The sequence below is a fragment of the Hyla sarda genome, chromosome 8 (genome assembly GCF_029499605.1).
Source record: "Hyla sarda isolate aHylSar1 chromosome 8, aHylSar1.hap1, whole genome shotgun sequence".
In the NCBI taxonomy this organism is placed as follows: Eukaryota; Metazoa; Chordata; class Amphibia; order Anura; family Hylidae; genus Hyla; species Hyla sarda.
Window position 1 is genome coordinate 8,509,270 of NC_079196.1, and position 20,785 is coordinate 8,530,054.

The following is a 20,785-nucleotide window of genomic DNA, read 5'->3' on the forward strand; positions in this document are numbered from 1 at the left end:
CTGTGTTCCCCTCCGTCCCCTGCGTCAGCCGCGTGACCCGTGTTCCCCTCCTTCCCCCTGTTCCCTGTGTCCCCCGCGTCCCCCTCCTTCACTCTCCGTCTTCTGCGTCCCCCTCTCCCTTGCGGCGCAGTGAGCCGAATATGGTGCCCTGGGGCGGAACGAGCTGCACCTGCGCCGGACTCCCGTGCCTCCTGTGGAACTGCAAGCTGCGCGGGCCGGCTTGCTTAAGGTACCGTACCCTTTCCACCCCTCTGTTCACCTTCTCAACCCTGTCTAAATCCCCCCACCGTCACCCAGGTCCACCCTCTACCCCCCCCCCCCGACCCGTCACCCATGTCCACCCCCCCCCCGTCACCCATGTCCACCCCCCCCGTCACCCATGTCCACCCCCCCAGTCACCCATGTCCACCCCCCCAGTCACCCATGTCCACCCCCCCCAGTCACCCATGTCCACCCCCCCAGTCACCCATGTCCACCCCCCCAGTCACCCATGTCCACCCTCCTGTTCACCCATCTGTCCCTTTGTTACCCCAGTCCACCCCTCTCTGTCACTCCTGTCCCTCTTTTACCCCCTTGTCCACCCCTCTGACCCCCTGTCCACCCTCCTGTCACCCATGTCCAGCCCTCTGTCCCCGTCACCCATGTTCACTCTTCTACACCCATCTATCACCCTTGTACACCTCTCTACACCCCTCTGTCACCCATGTACACTTCTCTACAACCCTCTGTCACCCATGTACACCCATCTGTCACCCATGTACACTCCTCTATACCCCTCTGTCACACATGTACACTCCTCTGTACCCCTGTCACCCATGTACACTCCTCTGTACCCCTCTGCCACCCATGTACACTCCTCTACACCCCTCTGTCACCCATGTACACTCCTCTACACACCTCTGTCACCCATGTACACTCCTCTACACCCCTCTGTCACCCATGTACACTCCTCTACACCCCTCTGTCACCCATGTACACCCATCTGTCACCCATGTACACTCCTCTACACCCCTCTGTCACCCATGTACACTCCTCTACACCCCTCTGTCACCCATGTACTGTCACGATTCGGCTTACTGGTAGTGGATCCTCTGTGTCAGCGGGGGATTGGCGTGGACCGTGCTGGTGGACCGGTTCTAAGAGGCTACTGGTGTTCACCAGAGCCCGCCGCAAAGCGGGATGGTCTTGCTGCGGCAGTAGCAACCAGGTCGTATCCACTAGCAACGGCTCAACCTCGCTGACTGCTGAGAAGGCGTGGTACAGAAGGACTAGGCAGAGGCAAGGTCAGACGTAGCAGAAGGTCGGGGCAGGCGGCAAGGTTCGTAGTCAAGATGGATAGCAAAAGTTCAGGTAACACAGGCTTGGACAACACTAAACGCTTTCACTGGCACAAGGCAACAAGATCCGGCAAGGGAGTGCAGGGGCAGTGAGCGGATATAGTCTGGGAGCAGGTGGAAGCCAATTAAGCTAATTGGGCCAGGCACCAATCATTGGTGCACTGGCCCTTTAAGTCTCAGAGAGCTGGCGCGCACGCGCCCTAGAGAGCGGAGCCGCGCGCGCCAGGACATGACAGCAGGGGACCGGGACGGGTAAGTGACCTGGGATGCGATTCGCGAGCGGGCGCGTCCCGCTGTGCGAATCGCATCCCCGACGGCCATGACAGTGCAGTGCTCCCGGTCAGCGGGACTGACCGGGGCGCTGCAGGGAGAGAGACGCCGTGAGCGCTCCGGGGAGGAGCAGGGACCCGGAGCGCTCGGCGTAACATGTACACTCCTCTACACCCCTCTGTCACCCAAGTACACTCCTCAACACCCCTCTGTCACCAATGTACACTCCTCTATACCCCTGTCACCCATGTACACTCCTCTCTACCCCTCTGTCACCCATGTACACTCCTCTACACCCCTCTGTCACCCATGTACACTCCTCTCTACCCCTCTGTCACCCATGTACACTCCTCTACACCCCTGTCACCCATGTACACCCATCTGTCACCCATGTACACTCCTCTCTACCCCTCTGTCACCCATGTACACTCCTCTACACCCCTCTGTCACCCATGTACACCCATCTATCACACATGTACACTCCTCTGTCACCCATGTACACTCCTCTACACCCCTCTGTCACCCATGTACACTTCTCTACACCCCTTTGTCACCCATGTACACTCCTCTACACCCCTGTCACCCATGTACGCTCTTATACACCCCTTTGTACATTCCTCTACACCCCTTTCACCCATGTATGCTCCTCTACACCCCTGTCACCCATGTACACTCCTCTACACCCCTGTCACCCATGTACACTCTTCTGCACCCCTATGTCACCCATGTACACTCCTCTATACCCCTCTGTCACTCATGTACACTCCTCTACACCCCTCTGTCACCCATGTACACCCATCTGTCACCCATGTACACTCCTCTACACCCCTCTTTCACCCATGTACACTCCTCTACACCCTTCTGTCACCCATGTACACCCATCTGTCACCCATGTACACTCCTTTACACCCATCTGTCACCCATGTACTCCTCTACACCCCTTTCACCCATGTACACCCATCTGTCACCCATGTACACTCCTCTATACCGCTCTGTCACTCATTGTACACTCCTCTATACCCCTCTGTGACCCATGTACACTCCTCTACTCCCCTCTGTCACCCATGTACACTCCTCTACACCCCTCTGTCTCCCATGTACACCCATCTGTCACCCATGTACACTCCTCTACACCCCTCTGTCACCCATGTACACCCCTCTGTACACTCCTCTACACCCCTGTCACCCATGTACGCTCCTCTACACCCTTCACCCATGTATGCTCCTCTACACCCCTGTCACCCATGTATGCTCCTCTACACCCGTCACCCATGTATGCTCCTCTACACACCTGTCACCCATGTACGCTCCTCTATACCCCTGTCACCCATGTACGCTCCTCTACACCACTGTCACCCATGTACGCTTCTCTACACCCCTCTGTACACTCCTCTACACCCCTCTGTACACTCCTCTACACCCCTCTGTCACCCATGTCCACCCCTCTACACCCCTCTGTCACCCATGTAAAAAAAAAAAGAAAAAAAAGTTTGGCGCCTAATAGGTTCGTTTTGCAGGTTTAACGGTGAAGAATTGTGTGTGTGGAAGAAATCGTGATAATGGCCCAGACCAGATGGAGAAGAGAAGGCAACGATGCAAATTAGAGAAGACGTCATTGGTGAGTTGCTGTATAAAGCAGCACTTTAAACTACATATCCACTGATAAATATAGTGCATTGCGTTTTTTACCGTTTTTCCTTTTTTTTTTTTCTTGCTCGTCAACCTCGGTAGCGGTGCCCCGTGGAAAAATTTTTTGCCGAGGTGTGCCCCGACCCGAAAAAGGTTGGGAAACACTGTTCTGGACATATAGAGGAAGCTCGCATCATATAGCTGCAAAACCAATCACAAAATGGTAGCACAGAGGATGGTAGCACAGTTCATTAGGGGGCAGAGGAACAGTGGCAAAAAATCATTGTTTGAGGGGGCACGGTGGCATTATTTATGGTATCAGTCGCACAATAGCATAATTATTTGGTTCAAGGCACAGCATGTGGCAGTATTGTATTCAGGGAACAGCATGTGGCAGTACTGTGTTAGATGCACAGTGTGACAACATTAGGAGATAGTATGGGGGGGGGGGGGTCAAGACATTTGGGCAGCAATCTCTGCATAGTAGAGATGTGACTGAAATAAATTTTCATGGCAGTCTGGGCCAGATAGAGAAGAATACAAAAATAAAGACGTCATATGTGAGTCACTGGATATAAATGTCTGACTGCACCTGATGAGAGGTCTGATCTCTGTGACCCCCTCCCCCAAGATCCCTGACTCATCCCCTGCATGGGGTGGGCACACGCTCCATACATTGTCTATGAGAGCACTGTAGATATCGAGTACATCACTTGGGTGTCAATGGGCCTGTATTGGAGAATGCAGGGAGTCATGATGATTGGATGACCTGAGATCATACATTTATTCCCTATTCTGTGGTATACCCCTTTAAAGGAAACTCAGATTCCTATTAATAAATTTAGTGTATGCACTCCTTTCATTTCTATGGAAGTGCTGGAGATGCCGGAGTACAGCACTCGGGTCTCTTGGGCGGTCCCAAAGATTATGAATGGAGCACGTGCCGTTCCTAGCATGTGATACTCTCAGAAATATGGGGCCCTTTCAGGAGATCGTAGGGCGATCCCACGGTTGGACCCCCGCGATTAGACAACTTATCCATGAGATAGAGGATAAGTTCATTTTTGCTGCATAACCCCTTTAAGATTATGGTGTAGATTATACAGCTGGGATTTTAGAATTTCATGGTTTGTAGCTGCATAAATAGACAAATCCATGGAGGCCCCTATGTGAACAGCTGAGCACACATACCTGATACATACCTGACATACCTGACGCGTCTATATGTAACCAGATCTGTCAGCTGACATTTGAAGATGTCCCTCTGACATCACCCAGAGCTGCGAGGTGACACAGGGGCCTGGCAGGCGCCAGCTCTGAGTGACTCACGCCGTGACAGTGGCGTCACTAAGTGACAGAGATGGATATGACAACTGTGGCGCGATCTGCGTATTAGCTTCACCTGGCATCAGGTACCCTGCACTTTGAACCATGAGGCACTATTAAAATACCTCTTGCAAATAGTTTTCCATCTGTAAAAATTGCACAAAACTTACCAACAAGATGACAGTATTATGAAGTTTGTTGCATATAAAAGCAAAAATCATATAAAACCTGGAATGTGAAAAAATAATAAAAGAGCAACACCTGCAATACGTTTCAATATTTGAATGACGCAACAAATGAAATAGTGCCAGCAAATGAGGAAGACATGGTGGCCATATACGTATAGCATACATGACTCTCTGAGTTTAGATTATACACGAGCCCCCTAATGTTCTTACTCTTGGTTCTATATTTATAGAGTGCATATAAAGCAGAGGTTCCAGATAAATTCGGAAAAGGCTCCCCTGCTGTTTCATGACTTCGTGAATGGGGATTCCACTGTCCCATTCACATGGCGGAATTCTGTGCTGGACGCTACCTCCGAGACTGAGACATGACGTCACGGCCACGCCCCCTCGAAACGTCACGTCACGACCCCTCCATTCATGTCTACAGGAGGATGCGTGACAGCCCCGCGATAAGACATCTTATCCGCTATCCATAGGGGATAAGATGTATAAGGCCGGAATACCCCTTTAAACATGTCTTTAAATTTTGCAGAATTCAGGGCAGAATCCCATTGAAGTCATGGGGCTTTGAATTTCTTTTTTTTCTTTTGAACATAGCCTAACAGGTTCAATGTTTTGCAGAATCCGAAATGCAGAATTTCTGTAGCGGAAACTCTGCCATGTAAAAATTAGTGTTGGGCGCGAATATTCGCATTTCAAATTTTTATCGCGAATATTGCAAATATATTCGAAATTGCGAATATTCGCTTTTTTCACACATATTCGCATATTCCTTCTTTTCACTTGTGGGCCAATTAGAATGATGCAAATACACTTGTCAGAGGTTATCAACAACATCCCTAGCAACCAATAGTAAAGTTGCCCACCCCCACACTGGTGTCTTCTTTAAATACGAGATTATGCGAATATTCACATATGTGAATATTCGCATATGCGAATATGCGCATTTAACGAATATGCTAAATTCGCGAATATAGGACGAATATTTGTCTATATATTCGCGAAATATCGCGAATTTGAATATGGGCAATGCCGCTCATCACTAGTAAAAATAGCCTAAGAGACCAGAAGGGCTTAGCCGGGTCCATTAACATGGCTAAATACGCTCTAGTACTTTCGACCACTTCATTATCACTTATTGTTCTGTTAATTGATGATTTGCTGCTACAATGGTGACCAGTGCCCACATCAGACGTTCTCAAGGAGAGTTTGTTATTATACTATTGACACATTTGTATCTATTGTATAGACACAGACAAAATTGTAGGTCCCTTCCGTTAAAAAACGAAATACTAACAATGATCCCTGACATAACTTGAAATTGACAAAAGTAATAATAAATATAAATTCACTAAAAATCAACTGATGGAAATAAGACATTACTTCTGGATTGTGGTTCACCAGAATCAATATAATAAACAATATAATGAACCTACCCTGGACAAAAATGATGGTTCCTGGAGTTTATATTTGGTTGCACAACTTTTTAAGGCCGTTACTGCAATACAGCAATTTCTTTCTGTAACTCTCAATGTGACTTCTGCACTTGTCTCCAGTTGTCTCAGGTGTCTTCTTCAGACTAAAGGTATCTTGGTCCACTCCTCATAAGATCCTGCTCCAGCTGTCTCAGGGGTAAAGGTGTCATCTTCAGACTGCAGTTATCTTGGTCTACTCCTCATAAGATCCTGCTCCAGCTGTCTCAGGGGTAAAGGTGTCATCTTCAAACTGCAGTTATCTTGGTCTACTCCTCATAAGATCCTGCTCCAGCTGTCTCAGGGGTAAAGGTGTCATCTTCAGACTGCAGGTATCTTGGTCTACTCCTCATAAGATCCTGCCCCAGCTGTCTCAGGGGTAAAGGTGTCATCTTCAGACTGCAGTTATCTTGGTCTACTCCTCATAAGATCCTGCTCCAGCTGTCTCAGGGGTAAAGGTGTCATCTTCAGACTGCAGGTATCTTGGTCTACTCCTCATAAGATCCTGCTCCAGCTGTCTCAGGGGTAAAGGTGTCTTCTTTAGACTGCAGGTATCTTGGCCCTAAAAATATGTGTGCTCCTGACAGACCCCACGCGGGGCCCAGAGCAACGGAATGCGTGGAGTCTGTCAGGAGTACGCATATTTTTACCATGCCGCAGTCTGTATCTCCACATTGGTATTTTCTGTTGGACCATTATTTTAACCATCTTTATTGTGTTTACATACTTAGCCTTGTGATATTATTAAGATTACCAATCGATGTTGTCAATCTTTTATGGATTCTATGGTATTTCCACAGCAGACGGGAGTAACATATAATTGATATTGGCGGTGGGATTCTTGATTGTATACATTTATTCATGTACTCCTGGAGGGAAAGCGTCTTGCCCCCTAATTTTTGATTGGGGTCCCTCTTTTGTTTGTGGGCTCATTTTAATTGATTTTAAATGTCTTGTTTGTATACATTTTGACCTAATAAAATATTGTAATTTGCTTATATTCAAGTGTTTGGGTGTGCAATCCTTGTATAGTGTCTAGCTCTTTTCTTGTTTGATTATTATCCTGTTGGAGGACCCATGACCTGTGACCAAGCTTCCTGACACTGGGCAGCACATTTTGCTCCAGAATGCCTTGATAGTCTTGAGATTTCATTGTACCCTGTACAGATCCAAGACCCCCTGTGCCAGATGCAGCAAAGCCGCCCCAAAACATACCCGAGCCTTCTCCATGCTTCAAGGGAACCTGTCATCAAGGTTTTTATAAGAAGGATCATAGTAACATTTCCTACTAGAGCCCTGCACGGGACTATTTTCTTGATTAAGATCACGCCAGCTTCGTTGGATTTCTGACCAGTATGGTCCGCTACCGCAATGTGTGTGTTCCAATCCTTTTTTACAAACTTTTTTGTCACAGCTTTTACAGATAGTCCCCCTGTTCAATTTCATCACCCCCATGCCATTTCATCAGCCCCCTGTGGCATTGCAGAGATGTGCGGTACTGGCAGAATTTTGCAGAACTTGCTGTAGGTTCTGTGACCGCCCGCTCCCACCTACTCAAGATTAATAACCACGCGCTCCCTCAAGTTTTATATCAAGTTCTGCAGGATCCCAATTCCATTGCAGTCCTATATTTCCTACCAGTAGGTACAGGAATCTTTTCTTTGTAAGCTTCATTATTGCGTTTGCAGAAATAGACCTGATTTGACTTGTCAAAAATTTCCGGTATTATCTTATCTGTCCAAAGGAGCTTTGTATCTTGTCGTAAGTGATGAAATAATTCTGCAGATATAGCGGCCCATGTGGACAGGATCACTTCTCGCAGTTCTCATCACACATTACAGGAGGTCTTGATATATTCTGAGCAGCCAATCCTACCTCACCCCAAAGATGTCTATAGGATTATGATCTGGGGACTATGATGGCCAGGGAAGAAAGGAAAACTCACATCACGTTTCTGACTAACCTGATAGAAAGTTTACCCCAAAGACCAGGACTTGCTCCAAATCGCTCTGATCCCTGCATTTGCCATCTAAGGCTTCTTTCACACTGCTGTTGCGCCCCATCGAGAACGGCCGTCAAACTCTCTCTTTTTTTTTTTTTAGTTTGACAGTCGTCATTTTGACGGGGCGCAAAGGCAACGGCGGATCTCCATCTATATATCTATCTATATCATATCTATCTATCTCATATGTATCTATCAATCATCTATCTATATCATATATATCTATCTCATATCTATATATCTCATTTATATATATATATATCTCATATCTATCTATCTATCCATCTATCTAATATCTATCAATCCATCTATCTTATATCTATCTATCTATCGATCTAAAAAGTCAAGTTGCTGCAGCACACTTCTTGTGAAAAATAGTAGCTTTTATTCCAAACCAAACATGTGTAAAAGATGCAATGTTTTAGCTGCCCATGCAGCCTTTTTCAAGCATAAGTCCAAGTGACCCATTCAGGGGTATATAACATGTGCAAACCAAATAACAATTAATCACAATTAAAAATACAATTATGCAAAAGAGTGATAAAATGTACATACGTAATACAAAGAGAGCATACTTCAAAGTGCAACAAGTAAGGATACTGATATAATAATCAAATACAGCAGTATCAATGTTATTGAAAACAAATAAAGTGCAGTTGTTAATCATATTGCAATCACATCGTCAGCGGCGGGGGCGGTGTCGGCTGCACTTACCAGAATGCATAGATGTAAACAGAACATTGCTCTACTGTGAACCGGCCATCCCAGCGTGTGTGTGTAATGCAGATGTCAATAGCTTCATGCTGGGGGGATAGATCATACACCAATCAGACCAGGGAGCGTCAGGGGCAAATGTCCCGGCGCATCACTGGCCCACTTGCCCTGTGTTGCCAGATCCTTCGATCTCCATTTTTGTAGTGCGATACCCACAGACTGAATGTGTGTCAGTTAATAGACCATCCTCGCCCCACACGCCATGGAATCGAGGCTAAGCGGACGCTGATCGTCAGAACCAACACATGTTTAGGGAAAATAGTAAAAAAAAAAAAAAAAAGGAAAACTGATTCTAATAAACAAAATAGAAAGGTGCTATAAAGTATAAAAAATTATAAAACAATGCAAAGAAATATAAATCAAGAAAACTTGTATTGGAGCAATAAAAAATGAGGAAGATTCAATTAAATAAATAAAGCCCTGGTATATATCCCCATTCACACACACACCATTTTGTGCATTCATCTTAGAGCACATACATCTACCCTATTGATACCTCACCATGGTTGTCCCTCAGCCCGCAGCATCATGTGCTTCATGTCATACTGAAGACTCCCTAGGGGGGACATACAGGATTTCTCTGAATATCCCCCACCGGGTTGGGGGACAACCATGGCTCAGTAGGCACATTTGTTTCATACGGGGGTGCTCACCAGATATCCATCACCATGCATGTGGGGAAGCAATGATCCAGGGGCATCAAAAAGATACATAAATGTATAAATGATTAAACAAAGAAAATAAAAAAAGGGAATAAAAAAAAAAAAACATAAGATAAAATAAAGCAAATGTATTCATAGAAAACAGGCATAATCTGGGTACCCATAATTATGGAAAAAATAATAAATAAAGATTGGTGATCATCATCTATCCCCCAGTGAAAGGACGTGTATCAATAAGATAACTGAGGTGGGTGAAATATAAAGTGCAACCGTGCACACCTTCGCCAACCTGAAAAAAAGGAAAGAAAAAGACAATATCAGTCAAAGAATACATGTAAAAGGTCACAGATGTATTATCATATTCAGGGGACATATGGCAAAATCAATATACACACAATAAATGCTACGCTCTGTAGATCTGTGGTGTCACTGTATAGTCGACATTCGTGGGGTTGTAAGGATTGAAGCTCTAATATCCATTTTAATTCAAGGCATCTGAATTTACTGTTACGATCACCCCCCACTCCCGTTTCAATGGTGGGACATGATCCAATAGAGTAAATTTTAAGTCCCTTTCCTTATGTTTCAAAACTGGTAAATTTAGTTACTCTAGAATTTGTGGATCTATTCTTCGGTTCGTGTATAAGTTACGTGGGTAACCTCCCTTAGAGAAATTCCTGATCATCCTGTTTAATGCGGATTATATTGCATCCTCCACGCCAATGATGTGTCTCACCCTCATCATTTGACTCATGGGGAGAGAACGCACCATTGGACGCAGATGGCAGCTGTTGAAATGTAAAACGGAAGTGCAATCCGTTGGCTTGAGACTGGTCATTAATCTACGGTTGTCTATACACACTTCAGTGTCTAAAAAGCATACTTTCTCGAATGAAGCAGTCAGGGTTAATTTAATGTGTTCGTTTACTGAATTGAGGTATGTATGAAACTGATTAAGCTCTTCAATAGATCCGGACCAGATCAAGAACAAATCGTCTATATATCTCCACCACCCCAGCACATGGCTAGAGTGGTGGGATACGTAGACAGATTCTTCCTCGAGCACGGCCATGAACACATTGGCATACACAGGTGCCACGTTTGTGCCTATGGCTGTGCCCGCTATCTGAAGGTAAAACGCGTCGTAGAAAAGAAAGTAATTGTTGTGTAATATTAACTCCGACAAAGAGACAATGAAAGCAGATTTACTTGGTGAAAAAGCTTATCTGATGCTGGTTTTTACTGCCTGTATACCTCCATCATGTGGGATGGAGGTATACAGGCTAACCACATCTAGTGTGGCAATTCAAGTACCCTCAGGAACATCAATCTGTGCTATTCTTTGTAAACAGTCTGCTGTGTCTCAGATATACGAACGTGCCTGTACTGCGAACAGACGTAAAAGCTGGTCTATGAGATAGATAAATATCTTATTGATACACGTCCTTTCACTGGGGGATAGATGATGATCACCAATCTTTATTTATTATTTTTTCCATAATTATGGGTACCCACATAATGTCTGTTTTCCATGAATACATTTGCTTTATTATATCTTATGTTTTTTTATTCCCTTTTTTTAATTCTGTTTGTTTATTTATACGTTTATGTATCTTTTTAGTCCCCCTGGATCATTGCTTCCCCACATGCATGGTGATGGATATCTGGTGAGCACCCCCGTATGAAACAAATGTGCCTACTGAGCCATGGTTGTCCCCCAACCCGGTGGGGGATATTTGGAGAAATCCTGTATGTCCCCCCTAGGGAGTCTTCAGTATGACATGAAGCACATGATGCTGCGGGCTGAGGGACAACCATGGTGAGGTATCAATAGGGGAGATGTATGTGCTCTAAGATGAATGCACAAAATGGTGTGTGTGTGTGTGTGAAGGGGGATATATATCAGGGCTATATTTACAGTCATGGCCGTAAATGTTGGCACCCCTTAAATTTTTCTAGAAATTGAAGTATTTCTCACAGAAAAGGATTGCAGTAACACATGTTTTGCTATACATATGTTTATTCCCTTTGTGTGTATTGGAACTAAACCAAAAAAAAGGAGGAAAAAAGCAAATTGGACATAATGTCACCAAACTCCAAAAATGGGCTGGACAAAATTATTGGCACCCTTAACGTAATATTTGGTTGCACACCCTTTGGAAAAAATAACTGAAATCAGTTGCTTCCTATAACCATCAATAAGCTTCTTACACCTCTCAGCCGGAATGCTGGACCACTCTTCCTGTACAAACTGCTCCCGGTCTCTTATTGGAAGGCGCCTTTTCCCAACAGTAATTTTAAGATCTCTCCACAGATGATCAATGGGATTTAGATCTGGACTCATTGCTTACACTTCAGAACTCTCCAGCGCTTTGTTGTCATCCATTTCTGGGGGCTTTTTCATGTATCTTTGGGGTCATTGTCCTGCTGGAAGCAAACCCAGCTTTATGACACTGGGCTGTACAGTGCGACTCAAAATCCATTGGTAATCCTCAGATTTCATGATGTCTTGTACACATTCAAGGCCCCCAGGGCCAGAGGCAGCAAAACAACCCAAAACATCATTGACACCCACCATATTCACTGTAGGTACTGGGTTCTTTTCTTTGTAGGCCTCATTCTGTTTTCGGTAAACAGTAGAATGATGGACTTTACCAAAAAGCTCTATCTTGGTCTCATCTGTCCACAAGACGTTTTCCCAGAAGGATTTTGGTTACTCAAGTTCATTTTGGTAAAATATAGTCTTGTTTTTTTGTCTCTGTGTCAGTAGGGGGCCTCCTGGGTCTCCTCCATAGTGGGGTCCTCCTGTGTCTCCTCCATAGTGGGGTCCTCCTGGGTCTCCTTCATAGTGGGGTCCTCCTGGGTCTCCTCCATAGTGGGGTCCTCCTGGGTCTCCTCCAGCGTTTCATTTCATTTAAATGTTGACGGATAGTTCGCGCTGACACTGATGCTCCCTGAGCCTGCAGGACAGCTTGTATATCTTTGGAACTTGTTTGAGGCTGCTTATCCACCATCTGGACTATCCTGCGTTGACACCTTTCATCAATTTCTCCCTTCCATCCACGCCCAGAGAGATTAGCTACAGTGCCATGGGTTGCAAACTTCTTGCTATGTTGCGCACTGTGGACAAAGGCAAATCTAGATCTCTGGCGATGGACTTGTAACCTTGACATTGTTGATTTTTTTTTTACAATTTTGGTTCTCAAGTCCTCAGACAGTTCTCTTCTCCTTTCTGTTGTCCATGCTTAGTGTGGAACACACAATGCAAAGTCTAAGTGAACTTCTCTCCTTTTTTATCTGCTTTCAGGTGTGATTTTTATATTGCCCACACCTGTTACTTTCCCCAGGTGAGTTTAAAGGAGCATCACATGCTTGAAACAATCTTATTTTTCCACAATTTTGAAAGGGTGCCAATAATTTTGTCCAGCCCATTTTTGGAGTTCGGTGACATTAGGTCCAATTTTCTTTTTTTCCTCCTTTTTTTTGGTTTAGTTCCAATACACACAAAGGGAATAAACATGTGTATAGCAAAACATATGCTACTGCAATCCTTTTCTGTGAGAAATACTTAATTTTTTAGATAAATTTCAGGGGTGCCAACAATTATAACCCCTTAAGGATCGTTTTTCGCATTTTCATTTTTTCCTCATCACCTCCTAAAAATCATAACGCTTTCAATTGTGCACATAAAATTTTTGCGCCACCAATTCTACTTTGCAGTGACATTAGTAATTTTACCCAAAAATCTACAGCAAAACTGAAAAAAAATTCATTGTGCGACAAAATTGAAGAAAAATTGCTATGCGCTGAACGGCGCGGCGCATGACGTCAGTGCGCTGCGCCGTGCATAGCAACGACGCAGGGGACGCACGCCGAAGGCCTGCAGCAGCGCGGACCCGACTCAGGTAATTATGCCACCGGGGATGGGGGGAGGCAACGGGGCAGCGGCGCCGGCAATTGGTGCCGCTGCCCCTTCTCTCCCCCTGGCTGTCGGCGCCGCTTCTCTCCCCCTGGCTATCGGAGCCGGCACCGATAGTCAGGGGGACAGAACGGACAGCGGCGCCTATAGCCAGGGGGAGAGAAGGGCCGACAGCAGCGCTCTAGACCCCAGGAAAGGCAGGGGGAGAGAAGCGGGCAGAGACGGCCTCTCTCCCCCTGCCTTTCCTGCGGGTATATCGGGGTATACACGCGCACACACGCACCCTCATTTTACCATGGATATTTGGGTAAAAAACTTTTTTTACCCAAATATCCTTGGTAAAATGAGGGTGCGTGTTATAGGCCGGTGCGTGGTATACCCCGATAAATACGGTATATAGGTTTGATTTTGTCGTACTCCTGAAAAAAATCATAACTACATGCAGGAAAATTTATACGTTAAAAATTCTCATCTTCTGACCCCTTTTTGTTTTTCCATGTGCGGGCCGATATGAGGGCTCATTTTTTGCACCCTGTTTTGTAGTGATCGGACTTTTTGATCGCTTTTTATTCATTTTTTCATGTTATAAAAAGTGACCTATAGGGACCTATAAGACTGCACACACTGATCTTTTACACTGATCCCTGCAAAGCCATAGCTTTGCATGGATCAGCATTATAGGGGCTCGATTGCTCAAGCCTGTAGCTCAGGCTTGGAGCAATCAAATGCTGATCGGACGCGACGGAGCAAGGTAAGGAGACCTCCGCTCGCGTCCTAGCTGATCGGGACATCACGATTTTATCGCGATAGTCCCGATCAGCCCAACTGAGCTGCTGGGAGCTTTTACTTTCCTTTTAGAAGCAGCGATCTAAAGGGTTAATAGCGTGCGGCACAACGATCGGTGCGGTACACTATTAGCCCAGGGTCCCGGCTATCATAAGCCGCAGGGACCAACCAGGTATGATGCAGGGTCACGCCGTGACCCCGTTTTAAATACCGGTATCAGGCGCAGGGGTAATTGAATCTTCCTAATTTTTTATTGCCCCCATATGAGTTTTCTCGATTTATGTTTCTTTGCATTGTTTTATAATTTTTCTACTTTATTGCACCATTCTATTTTGTTTATTACAATCAGTTTTCATTTTTTATACAGTACAGGCCAAAAGTTTGGACACCTTCTCATTCAGAGTTTTCTTTATTTTCATGACTATGAATATTGTAGATTCACACTGAAGGCATCAAAACTATGAATTATCACATGTGGAATTATATACATAATAAAAAAGTGTGAAACAACTGAAAATCTGTCATATTCTAGGTTCTTCCTTTTGCTTTGATTATTGCTTTGCACACTCTTGGCATTCTCTTGTTGAGCTTCAAGAGGTAGTCACCTGAAATGGTTTTTACTTCACAGGTGTGCTGGTGTGGAGGAGGAGGTGTGATGGTGTGGAGGAGGAGGTGTGATGGTGTGGAGGAGGAGTGATGGTGTGGAGGAGGAGGAGGTGTGATGGTGTGGAGGAGGAGGTGTGATGGTCTGGAGGAGGAGGTGTGATGGTGTGGAGGAGTGATGGTGTGGGGGAGGAGGTGTGCTGGTGTGGAGGAGGAGGTGTGCTGGTGTGGAGGAGGAAGTGTGATGGTGTGGGGGAGGAGGTGTGCTGGTGTGGAGGAGGAGGTGTGCTGGTGTGGAGGAGGAGGTGTGATGGTGTGGGGGAGGAGGTGTGAAGGAGGAGGTGTGATGGTGTGGAGGAGGAGGTGTGATGGTGTGGAGGAGGAGTGATGGTGTGGAGGAGGAGGTGTGATGGTGTGGAGGAGAAGGTGTGGAGGAGGAGGTGTATGGTGTGGAGGAGGAGGTGTGAAGGTGTGGAGGAGGAGGTGTGATGGTGTGGGGGAGGAGGTGTGCTGGTGTGGAGGAGGAGGTGTATGGTGTGGAGGAGAAGGTGTGATGGTGAGGAGGAGGAGGTGTATGGTGTGGAGGAGGAGGTGTGATGGTGTGGAGGAGAAGGTGTGATGGTGTGGAGGAGGAGGTGTGATGGTGTGGAGGAGGTGTGATGGTGTGGAGGAGGAGGTGTGATGGTGTGGAGGGGGAGGTGTGATGGTGTGGAGGAGGAGGTGTGATGGTGTGGAGGAGGTGTGCTGGTGTGGAGGAGGAGGTGTGATGGTGTGGAGGAGGAGGTGTGATGGTGGGGGGGGGGGCTTTGCTGGTGACACTGTTGGGGATTTATTCTGAAGGCATACTGACCCAGTATGTCTACCACAGCATCTGGCAGCGGCTGCTATTCCATCCGGTTTGCGTTTAGTTGTACCAACAGGACAATGACCCCAAACCCCTCCAGGCTGTGTAAGGACTATATGACCAAGGAGGAGAGTGATGGGTGCGGCCCCAGATGACCTGGCCTCCACAGTCACCGGACCTGAACCCAATCCAGATGGTTTGGGGTGAGCTGGACGCAGAGTGAAGGCAAAAAGGGCCAACAAGTGCTAAGCATCATGGGAACTCCTTCAAGACTGTTGGAGACCATTTCAGGTGACTACAGATCATCAAGAGAATCCAAGAGTGCGAAGCGGGAATCAGAGGAAGAACCGAGAATATGACGGATTCTCACACTTATTGTTATGTCTATTATTCCACATGTGATAATTTATAGTTTTGATGCCTTCAGTGCGAATCTACAATATTCATAGTCATGGAAATAAAGAAAACTGTGAATGAGAAGGTGGACAAACTTTTGGTCTGTACTGTGTATATTATTTTACTATTTCCCTGAATATGTGTTGGTCCTGACTAGAGATGAGTGAAGATGCTCCGGTGGCTGGAGACTCTCCTAGGACTGGATCCACCTTTTCCAGCCACCGGAGCACCTGAAAGCTGAACTAATTTATGCAGGATAAAGTCATCAACTGCCGAGCCGAGAAGTTTGTGACGAATTGTATCACTGTAACTTCACTCATCTCTAGTCGTGACGATCAGCGTCTGCTTAGCCTGGATTCCATGGCGTGTGGGGCGAGGGTGGTCTATTAACTGACACAAATTCAGTGTTTGGGTATCTCACTACAAAAATGGAAATTGTAGGATCCAGAAACACAGCGCGCATGCGCGACTTGGCCAGTGATGCGCCGGGACATTTGCTCCTGACGCTCCCTGGTCTGATTGGTGTATGATCTATCCCCCCAGCATGAGGCTATTGGCATGAGCATTACACACACACGCTGGGATGGCCGGTTTACAGTAGAGCAATGTTCTGTTTACATCTATGCATTCTGGTAAGTGCAGCCGGCGCCGCCCCCGCCGCTGACGATGTGATTGCACTTTATTTGAGAATATTTTAATATTTCACATGTTATTAATTACATTGATACTGCTGTGTTTGATTATTATATCAGTATCCTTACTTGTTGCCCTTTGAAGTATGCTCTCTTTATATTACGTATGTACATTTTATCACTGTTATCACTTTTTTGCATAATTGTATTTTTAATTGTGATTGTTATTTGGTTTGCACATGTTATATACCCCTGAATGGGTCACTTGGACTTATGCTTGAAAAAGGCTGCATGGGCAGCTAAAACGTTGCATCTTTTAGGCTGCATTCCCACTTTGTTTTTACATTATGGGTGTCGGATCCGGCTGGGGGAGGGGCAAACCTGGCGCTCCCGTACCCCAGCCGGACCAGCGCTGAACTCCATTTACTTTAATGAGCCGACCAGAGTAAAATGGTGACTCCGGTCGGCTCATTTTTGATCCGTATCCGGTTTTGTGACCGGACCCAAAACCGTAGTCCGGTCAGGAAACTGCATGTGACCAATTTTTGCTTGGATATCTATCTATCTCATATCTATCTATCTATTTATCTCATTTCTATCTATCTCATATCTATCTATCTATTATGTTTATATCTATCTATCTATCTCCTATATATCTATCTATCTATCTCATATCTATCTATCATCTATCTATCTATCTATCTATCTATCTCATATCTATCATCTAACTCATATCTATCTATCTCATATCTTATCTATCTCATATCTATCTATCTATCTCATATCTATCATCTAACTCATATCTATCTATCTCATATCTTTCTATCTCATATCTATGTATCCATCTCAGATCTATCTATCTCATATCTATCTATCTCATATCTATCTATCTCATATCTATCATCTATCTATCTCATATCTATCTAATATATATCTATCTCATATCTATATATCTATCTCATATCTATCCATCTATCTATCTCATATCTATCTATCTAGCTCATATCTATCTATCTCATATCTATCATCTATCTATCTCATATCTATCTATCTCATATCTATCTATCTATCTATCTATCTAAAATAAAGAAACTCCAGCAGCACACCGTTGTAGTGAAAAACAAATGTGAAGTTTATTCACCCAAAGTCTTGCGACGTTTCGGCCGTCCAATTACAGCCTTTCTCAATCTATCTATCTATCATCTATCTCATATCTATCTCATATCTATCATCTATTTCATATCTATCTATCTCATATCTATCCATCTCTCATCTATCCATCTCATATCTATCTAATATATATCTATCTCATATCTATCTATCTCATATCTATCTATCTATCTATCTATCTATCTATCTCATATCTATCTATCTCATATCTATCTATCTATCTATCTAGTACATTTTGAATCCCAGTCCTAACATTACCTGTTCCACAGGCCATGGGGATTCTCTGGTCACCCCCAGCAGTCATTACTACAGATTAATAAAGATGACTTTATATTTATCTATCTTATATCTATCATCTATCTATCTATCTATCTATCTATCTCATATCTATCTATCTATCTCATATCTATCATCTATCTATCTCATACCTATCTATCTCATATTTATCATCTATCTCATATCTATCTATCTTATATCTATCTATCTCATATCTATCTAGCTTATATCTATCTCTCTATATTATATCTATCTATCTCATATCCATCTATCTATCTCATATCTATCTCATATCTATCATCTATGTGTCAATCTCATATCTATCTATCAATCTATCTCATATCTATCTATCTATCTATCTATCTCATATCTATCTATGTCATATCTATCTATCTCATATCTATCTGTCTCATATCTATCTAATATCTATCTATCTCATATCTATCTATCTCATATCGATCTATCTAATATCTATCTATCTCATATCTATCTATCTATCTCATATCTATCTATGTCATATCTATATCTCATATCTATCTATCTATCTCATATCTATCTATGTCATATCTATCTATCTCATATCTATCTATCTCATATCTATCTATCTCATATCTATCTATCTATCTCATATTTATCTCATATCTATCTATATATCTCATATCTATCTATCTATCATCTATCTATTTCATATCTATCTGTCTACCTCATATCTATCTATCTCATATCTATCTATCTAATATCTATCTATCTCATATCTATCTATTTCATATCTATCTGTCATATCTATATCTCATATCTATCTATCTCATATCTATCTATCTCATATCATCTATCTATCAATCAATCATCTATCTATCTCATATCTATCTATCATCTATCTGAACAATAGAAAATATAATGCAGCACTCCACAAGTTGCAAAGAAGTGTGGTTTTATTCCATCATGTGCATAGAGTTCAAGTGAAAAAGGCAGCGTGAGGCTGGTGAAACGTTGTCTATGCACATGATGGAATAAAACCACACTTCTTTGCAACTTGTGGAGTGCTGCATCATATTTTCTATTGTTTGGATTGAGGAACCGACGGACCCAGGTTCCAGCTATGCGGGCACCCCTGCCGTTTTTATTTGTATTGTATCTATCTATCTCATATCTATCTAATATCTATCTATCTCATATCTATCTATCTCATATCTATCTATCTATCTCATATCTATCTATCTCATATCTATCTATCTATCTCATATCTATCTCATATCTATCTATCTATCTATCTATCTCATATCTATCTCATATCTATCTATCTCATATCTATCTATCTATCTCATATCTATCTATCTCATATCTATCTATCTCATATCTATCTATCTATCTCATATCTATCTACCTATCTCATATCTATCATCTATCTGTCTATCTCATATCTATCTATCTGTTATCTTTATATCTATCTATCTATCTCCTATCTTATCTATCTATCTCACATCTATCTATCAATCATCTATCTATCTCATATCTATCTAATATCTATCTCATATCTATCTGTCATATCTATCTATCTCATATCATCTATCTATCTATCTATCAATCAATCATCTATCTATCTCATATCTATCTACCTATCTCATATCTATCATCTATCTACCTATCTCATATCTATCATCTATCTGTCTATCTCATATCTATCTATCTCATATCTATCTATCTTTTATCTTTATATCTATCTATCTATCTCCTATCTATCTCATATATATCTATCTCATATCTTATCTATCTCATATCTATCTATCTATCAATCATCTATCTATCTAATATCTATCTCATATCTATCTATCTCATATCTATCTGTCATATCTATCTATCTCATATCTATCTATCTCATATCATCTATCTATCAATCAATCATCTATCTATATCATATCTATCTATCTCATATATATCTATCTAATATCTATCTATCTACCTCATATCTATCTATCTATCTATCTCATATCTATCTATCTACCTCATATCTATCTATCTATCTCATATATATCTATCTCATATCTTATCTATCTCATATCTATCTATCTATCTATCTAATATCTATCTATCATCTATCTCATATCTATCTATCTATCAATCATCTATCTATCTAATATCTATCTCATATCTATCTATCTCATATCTATCTGTCATATCTATCTATCTCATATCTATCTATCTCATATCATCTATCTATCAATCAATCATCTATCTATCTCATATCTATCTATCATCTATCTCATATCTATCTATCTATCTATCTATCTATCATCTATCTATCTCATATCTATCTATCTATCTATCATCTATGTATCCATCTCAGATCTATCTATCTCATATCTATCTACCTATCTATCTCATATCTATCTATCATCTATCTATCCATCTCATATCTATATATCTATCTCATATCTATCTATCTCATATCTATCTATCTATCTATCTAGACAAAGAATAAGTCAGCCAGCACTTTAGTTG

General features: G+C 43.2%; 1 long non-coding RNA gene across 2 annotated transcripts in view; it reads right to left on the bottom strand.

Annotated features, from left to right (window-relative positions):
* LOC130284317 (uncharacterized) overlaps positions 1–20,785 on the bottom strand; it is a 48,681-nt gene that overhangs the window by 20,972 nt on the left and 6,924 nt on the right. The window contains exon 3 of one of the 2 annotated variants that reach the window (XR_008846983.1): positions 8,939–9,949. This is a non-coding gene — a long non-coding RNA (uncharacterized LOC130284317). Of the gene's footprint in view, positions 1–8,617; positions 9,950–20,785 lie in introns of those variants that run through there. The other variant, XR_008846982.1, reaches the window with a different exon arrangement.